This window comes from Stenella coeruleoalba (genome assembly GCF_951394435.1).
Source record: "Stenella coeruleoalba genome assembly, chromosome: 8".
NCBI classification, from domain to species: domain Eukaryota; kingdom Metazoa; phylum Chordata; class Mammalia; order Artiodactyla; family Delphinidae; genus Stenella; species Stenella coeruleoalba.
Genome location: NC_137154.1, coordinates 21429843 through 21438079, shown reverse-complemented (window position 1 = coordinate 21438079; position 8237 = coordinate 21429843). Strand labels below are relative to the sequence as shown.

Below are 8237 nucleotides of genomic sequence, written 5' to 3'. Positions count from 1 at the left end.
ATGTAGGAAAACCTCTATGACCTCCAGTCTTGTAATTTATGAAACAATTTTATTCTAACTCTCTACAACATCAGGTCATTGGCAACACAGAAGCCCCTTTTTGTTCCCTCCAACAGTTTTTAGGGCACGGTAATTTTGTTTTCCTTGAAGTTGTTTTAAGATGCAACACTTTTTATGACAAGCCATAAGTACCCAATTATCTAAGATGAAGATTATATTTTAATTAATCCTCTATTTAAAAAAAACTTTGCACTCCCTTAAACTTCAAAGTATCTTTTGTTTTATTTTGTTAGTTTTTCTATATTCCTCATCCCCTTGACTATCTGTGCTGGGCTACACCCTGCAGGCCTGCAAGCCCTGTAGCTGCCCAGCCTCAAGACAGAAGAAAGAGCAGAGAGACAGCGACAGAGACATCAACAGCTTATTGGACATGGGATATTACATATCCAAACCCAAGGTTCTGGAGCGACAGCTCACCGTGGGCAGCAGAGGACAGGCAGGACACAGTAGCAATCTTTGCTACTTGGGGGAGAAGGAGGCTATCATTTATAGGGGGAATTGATTTCAGGTTGGCTCATCAGTTACCAGGGAAACAAGCAGCTGGGCCAAGCAGGTAGGTGGTTACTAATTAAGCCCCATAATTAAGAGGAGTCATGTGAGTGAAGCAGACACTGGTTGAGCAGGGAATGTACAGAGTAAGAGAACAACCATCTCAAGTGGCATATATACTGATATCTCTCTATACATGCTGATCTCTCTAAATTATATATATGCACATAGTATACATAAATATACCTATAAGTAATAGATGCATATATTGGACACATATTACGGATTCCTTATAGTAGCAAGAAGCAATCAATTAGATTTATAATTCACAACAGGGATAGATCCTAAAACAACATTTTTTGAATTAAAAAAAAAGACACCTCTCTCTCTCTCTCTATATATATATATATATACACATATCACTCAGTATATACGAGTTGATAACTTGATAACTCACTCTCTTGGTCCTCAAAGTCTACAGTCAAATAAGGGGAAATGGGAGTAAAAAACCAAAGCAAAATTAATGTATGTGTGTATATCTATCATATACAGTATATATGAGGATAGCAATAGGTTCATATTCGTAGGTACTATGGATCACAACCAAAAGGAAGTTTTAAGTACTTTGTAAAAGAGCTACAGATCATAAGACAAACTTCTGCCATGATGTTATGGTAGAAATTAACATAAATATGGAGCTTACATAGTTCACATCGAGTACCTAACTTGTATAGCTTAAGGTTAGTGCTAAGTGTTCCCCTATCATTTTATCAGTATAAATTCTAACAAGGACTATGGTGTGCATGCATTCAAGGGATACAGAATTATTCTTTGGAAAATTTGGCTAAGGTAATGAGATTTCAGGAAAAAATATTTAACCTTTAAATTGACTTAGTTATTTATTTATAGGTTACTTAGGTTTTCTTTTTATTACTGTGCTTACCTTTTTCCCTTTAATTTCATTTTAAGAAATGACCACTCTGCCCCTCCCCCAAGGCTATTTCCACCTGTGCCCGTTTTAATTAAATCTATTATTGACTCAACTTGCACTTGTGTTATATAATTTCTCCTGTGTAATTGGAAATTGTTTTATTCAATAATTATCAAAAGGATGATTCAGAGATGCTGGCTTTACTGAAATGTGTGTGGAGGAGTGTTTCATGTAAAGCAGAGCAATCTTTTTATTTCAGGCTCCTTTCATTATATTAAGTTCCAGGAGCTGTTATTTAAACGAAGTTGAAAGAGAACCTATTTACTGGCTGGCAATCATAGACTGAGCATTTGGAGTTCTTGTGGTTTGATCTCACTGTGTATTATTTGAATAGAATGCATCAAGTGAAATATGGGGAAGTACAAGATAAATAATTGGCAAACATAAAGGTAAAATACAAAGATGCTGTCTGCATATTTTGCCTTTGCATCATGGTCCTGATATATTACAAATGTATTCAAGCATGTGTTCAAAGTATTCAGTAGTTCACAAATAATTTAGTGAGTCAGAATTAAAGCAATGTTCCCCTCCAAAGTACTCTTGCTGACTTCATAAGGGAAAATTTCAATGTTGATAAATATAGAACTTTTAATAATAAAGTGTTGTTTCAACTATATATCTTTGGATTATGTGCATTTTCTTGATGAATGTAACCAGTACTTTTCTGTGCATTATGAAGCGAAGAGTGGGGGTGGGTAATAGTATTAAAATCCCTTTACGTTTTACAAAGTTCTATTATATATATTTACCAATAATCTTATGTGGGTGTCTGGGCAGGTATTATTACTCTTCTGACTCCAGTTAAAATTTCTTGCATACATTACACTGCCATTCTTTTGCTTTTTGAAAATATAACCAAATAAATTTGCAATTATTGGAGTTATCAAACAGTCTGTAAATATAGGCCCATGTGAACCTCTAGTTTGTGATTAAATATATTTCAAAGGGAAAACTGAACAAATTATGCTACTTGGCAGCCAAATCTATTTATTGAAAAAATGGGTTATACAGAATGCTCAGGTGAACATTTCTGATATTAACACAGTTGCTGATTATACAAGGTCTGACAAGGAAAATAACTCTTGTCATATTCTAAGATGCTGGGTGGGAAGATCAGTTGTCATATAGGCGTTCCCACAAAGAAACTTCCTGGATAAAGAATATGAAAGGAAGGAGAAGAGATATTATGTTAGTGGGTTCTTTAAAGTTAGTATATAAGAGCTGGAATACATTCTCCTTCAGAAATCAAACTAAAGTTTTCCAAGAGAGTGTGGCAAGAACGCCACTTTCTTAGGGCATTTAAAGAGGTCAAAGAGGCAAGATGATATTGATAGAGATGGGGAGGGGTGAGACACAGTGGAATTGTGTCTGGGGACATCTTATGGAGTAGGTGCTTTCGAGTCAGGTTGACCTAGGTTTAAATCCTGGACCCATTACTTTTCAGTGATATGAATATAATAGCAAGATCAAACCAAACATAAAATTCCAAGTGATAGGCCAGAGCAATATGAAGTTTGCAAAGGAAATATTTGAAAACAAGTGCATGATTCTAGAAGGCCCCCCAAGGACATAAAAACATTGAAAGAAAGGCCTGAGAGAGGATATGTGAGGGCTCCATCTTTGGAGAGAGTTATATGTGTGCTGTGACTCCCACCCCAAAGCAGAGGGACGAGGGTGCCTGTGGCCAACCTCAGTTCTAATGAGAAGGGCTTCCATGGGATCCCGTGTAGAGCCCGGTGTTTTCTATAATTGTAGAGGAGTAACACAGTGAACTCTTTCGAGGAATATAAAGGCTATAGCTCTCATATCAGCTTGAGCCAACAAGGTGGGGACAGGAAGGAGAGAGGGGGCAAAAGGAGAAATTGGGGGTGGGGAGAGATAGCCACTTGTGCGTTGAGCCACAGAAACACTTAGTGATGCCAGAACAAGGAGGTGGAAATGGTTCACCAGTACCAGGTGTCTGTGATTTGAACAAAGAGCCAGTCTGAAGTTGTAAACAAGCAGGACCCTGCGGGGCCTTCCCCGAACAGACTCCCCTCCCCCATGGCCTCTGCCCGCCTCTTCTTTGTAGAAAAACTTTAGCCTCCTAGGCCTTCCCGAAGTTCCAAAGAATGAATTTAATAAGAGAAGTGATAAAATGCAGAAACAAAGGAAAACAGTCAAGGAAGGCAAAATAATAACAGTTTAGTCATAAAACAAAATCAAGGAACTTTAGTTCCTTCTCAAAGACTATAGATAATATTCTGAGCCACATGCTTTGAGCCGTTTTGCTGATACGGAAATCCCCACCAGGTGAAAGAAGTTACCTGTACACTGCCCACAAGCAGGTAGATCCCAGACCGGTTGGAACCAGCAGGTTGACAATGTTGACTCCCAGTTACCTCATCACCAACCAATCAGAAGAATGTCCAGGAGCTGATCACACACCCCACAACCCCCAACCCCTCCCGCACCCCGTCTTTAAGAACCTTTCCCTGAAGGCCATCAGGGAATTTGGGCCTTTTAAGCACTAGCTGCCTGGACTCTTTGCTTGATGCCCTGCAATAAACACTGCAACTTTCTTTCCTCACAACCTGGTGTCAGTACATTGGCTTTACTCTGGGCAGGTGAGCAGAACCGAGTTTAGTTCAGTAACAAAGCCATTTTAAACACTGATCAAAAGAACACCTAAAAAAAACAAAAAACAAAAAATACCTGGAGGGGTGATGGAACCCACCCCCTGCCCCCAGCTGTGTAGAGCAGAATGGGGATGGGTGGATCCTGAATAAACCGCAAAGGTGATCAGAGACGAAAACATGTGCTCTGAGCATTTGTCAAGGTGAACGGATTTCAAGCCTCCCCACAGCAATGCCTAATTTAACAAGAACTATATTTTACTCTTATCTGTTCTCCCCAACATAGCCCATCTTGTACCTCTGTCGGAAACCAGAAACCTCAGTTTTCTCGTATTTTGAAAGCCCTATGTGTATATAGCACAGTGGATTACCGGTTACTCTTCACAGTGGTGCAGGAGGTGAGCAGAGCGTGCTGGAAGCGGCAGACACAGGCAACTTCGTGGGAGAGACTGCGGGTGGCGGCACTCAAGGCGGTCGCTGGATCCTAAGAGCACGCGCATGCGCCTGGGGGCACGCAGCTCAGCTATCGCGAGGCTCACGCTGCGCAGCCGCACTCCTTCGTGTTTAGCCGAGCTGCGGAGAGGCGGCAACCCACAGCTGCTCCGGCTGTTTGCACGGACTCGTGGAGCTGCTCACAGCCACCGCCTGCCTGCGGGGACGAAAGACAAACTCTTTGCAGGATTCTGTGGTACTGGCTGGGTCCTGTCGAGTCACATATTTACTGGTCTTGAGCAAAATGGAGACCAGTATTTACATTAAGCTGATGCACCTCCCTGGAGGCCCCACCTTGATCTTCCAGACGAACACGTACAAGCTGGTGGATGCTGTGGTTTCCTCGCTGTACCCGTGTGCTTGAGTGGCAGTTTGCCCATCCTTCCCTTCTGGTGCTGAGCAGCCTTGGCCCCCATGATGTGCACGTGAAGCTCATGGCCACCGTGTACCAGAACCTGTTTTTCCATCTATGTGCACAAGGCGAACGTGAACGCCGTCAAGCGCCAAATTCTCATCAACTACGGTCCCTACTCCCAGGAGCTGGAATCCCGCTATTATAGCATGAAAGTTGTTGTGGGAGCATGTTGCGGAATGATGAAGCTTCTCAGGAGATGAGCTCCCTGCAGGACATGGGTGAGTTCTGGCCATAGGCGTGCGCCTTTGAGGCAGAGCTGGATTGCGAGCGCAGTGTTACCGAGCTGCCCCAGGCGGCTGCCCGGCGCTACCAGTACTGGGCCTCGCATAACCTGCAGCACATTAGGACCCAGGAGGGTGTTGGGGAGGGGAACATGCTGTCCTGCAGTTTCCTTCACAAGACTTTGGGCGAACTGCAGGCCACCCTCGTAGCCAAGAAGGAGAAGCTGCAGCTCAAGGCCCAGAGGGAGGACAGGCAGGCCCAGAACTTCCAGAACAAGTAGGAGCAGTGAGAGACCCGTTAGAAGAAAATCCTGGGGGCATGAAGAGGGCACGGGCAGAGGCTAGTGGAGACTGTGATGCTGAGGACCCCGGGGGAACCCCTGGAAGCAGAGGGAGCCAGCCAGCAGGAGGAGGGGCAAGGTGAAACCCAGTATTCCCGTCAGGCGGTGGGCAAGGAGCCTGACACCAGTCCCGAAGGTGCACAGACAGCCCGCCGGGCCCTCAGGCTATAAGTAACCGTGAAGGAGCTGAGGGCAGACCGAGGCAGGGGCCTACATGGTGACTGGAGGCTTCCAAAGACCACTACTAAGAGCATTTTTACTCTTGTGAGTTGTTGTTTTTAATTGGTGTCTTTTTATCTCAGTTTGGTGATGATGTACTTTCCAGTGGGAGGTAAAATGACAGATATATAGGCAAAGTTAACTTTTCTACAAACTCTACGGCTCCAAAAGTTTGATTAGATTCAAAATGATTTCAGCAAAACCTTATTATAAACTTAGACATTGTTCGGTTGGCTGTTGTCTCCCATTCTCTTCTTTAAACAAGGTTCTTAAGGATGGGTGGAGGACAGTGGGAAGAGAAAGGTGGAAAGGATGCCACGGCCAGGTGGAAACAAATGTAACCCATTTGGGGGCACACAGAGGTCAATCCTGGGTCCTAATGGCCCACTCTTTTCCCAGTAAATTCTCCTGGGACAAATAAAAAAGACAACTTCCTAGGAGATTCTAACCATGGAATAACACTATGGGTATTTAAGTTATCAACCCTCACTAAATGGCTCCTGAAGGCAACTGGATTGAAAAAGTTTTAAATCCTGTAGCCAAAACGAGGATCTATGTCAAACAGCAGCTTGTTTCTCGTTCCCATAGCATTTCATGGCATTGAGTTTTTGGATCACATGTAGTGTTTTATGGAAGGGTTTTATTGTTGTTACAAAGTAAATATGAAATATAATAGAAAACTCAGGTTGCAGACAGTTAAACTGTGTAATGAGGCAATTTATAGGGAAGGAGATAAATAGCTATGGGAAGACTGGGTCTGTAAAACATTTCTAGGACGCCATGATTGTTAGTAGGGATAAATTCCTTTTCTCTTAAGAGAGTAGTATTGTGTGTAGAGGTCTTAAAATATCTGTGAGGCTCCGTAAGGGAGAGAGATTATATTAAGTTTAATGGTGAAACAGAAATAGAAAAATAGTAGTAAATCAGTAAAGAATTTAGATAGAAAGGTATCGAATTTATTTTCCATTTAATTTTCATGCACGTACTTGTGTGATCTGTAAACATGTTATCCATTTGAAATGGAAAGTGCCTTTTTTTGTTTTGTTTTGTTTTTTTTAATGAGCATTAAGAGATGTGAGGATTTTGATGTAGTCAATTACAATTAGGAAATTGATTGTGATGCTCTGTGTTTTAGCTGATGTTGAGTCAAATCACCTAAAGTCTTGTTCGATTATAGTGTTTAAATACTAAAAGGAGTTACTGTTTATCATTCATTCACCCATTTATTAGACAAATATTTATTGAGAGCCTACTATGTGCTTGGCAGTGTTGTAGGTCCTAAAAATACAGCCATACAATAAATATTCAGAGGACCTCCCTTCATGATGCTTGTATTCTAGAAGGGACAAAAACTACAAGCAGCTAGAAAATTAATGTATATTATTCAGTAGTAAGAATAAAGTTAGTGGGGCTGGGCTTCCCTGGTGGCGCAGTGGTTGAGAATCCGCCTGCTAATGCAGGAGACACGGGTTCGGGCCCTGGTCTGGGAGGATCCCACATGCCGCGGAGCAACTAGGCCCGTGAGCCACAACTACTGAGCCTGCGCGTCTGGAGCTTGTGCTCTGTAACAAGAGAGGCCATGATGGTGAGAGGCCCGCGCACCGCGATGAAGAGTGGCCCCCGCTCGCCACAACTAGAGAAAGCCCTCTCACAGAAACGAAGACCCAACACAGCAAAAATTAATTAATTAATTAATTAATAAAAGGTGTTGTTAAAAAAAAAAGTTAGTGGGGCTTCCCTGGTGGCGCAGTGGTTGGGAGTCCGCCTGACGATGCAGGGGACACGGGTTCGTGCCCCGGTCCGGGAGGATCCCGCGTGCCGCGGAGTGGCTGGGTCCGTGGGCCGTGGCCGCTGGGCCTGCGCGTCCGGAACCTGTGCGCCACAGTGGGAGAGGCTGCAGCAGTGAGAGGCCCGCATACCGCAAAAAAAAAAAAAAGATAGTTAAAGGGACATAGAGTGACAGAGTTTGCTATGTTAGAGGGCTCAGGAAAGGCATCCTTGAGGGTGTGTCATTTGTCTTGAGTGAAGTGAGGGAATAAGCTATTTGACTATCTATGTGAAGAATATTTCAAAAAGGAAGACGGGGGGGCACATACTTTAAGTTGCAATATATTCTCTGAGTTTGAGAAATTGGAAGATCAGGTTGATCAGTTATCAAGGAGAATATTGGTAGGAATGAGGCCAGAGAGGTAGAGGGGAGCCAGATAATATAGGGATTTGTAGGAGACTGCTGAAGGATTTTAGAGCAGGAGAGTGACATAATCTGATTTACATTTTAGAAATATTTTCTGTGTGAACAATCGTTAATAGGAGGAAAAAAGCAGAAGTGGAGAGACCAATTCAATAGCTATTTTAGTTGTACGGGAGAGAATGTTGTTCCCATGGGCTAGGGAG

At 42.9% G+C, this 8237-nt stretch overlaps 1 long non-coding RNA gene across 1 annotated transcript in view; it reads left to right on the top strand.

Annotated features, from left to right (window-relative positions):
• Positions 1-4744: 4744 nt before the first annotated feature.
• LOC307190662 overlaps positions 4745-8237 on the top strand; it is a 317362-nt gene continuing 313869 nt past the window's right edge. The window contains exon 1 of the long non-coding RNA XR_013829516.1: positions 4745-5280. This is a non-coding gene — a long non-coding RNA (uncharacterized lncRNA). The remainder of the gene's footprint in view (positions 5281-8237) is intronic.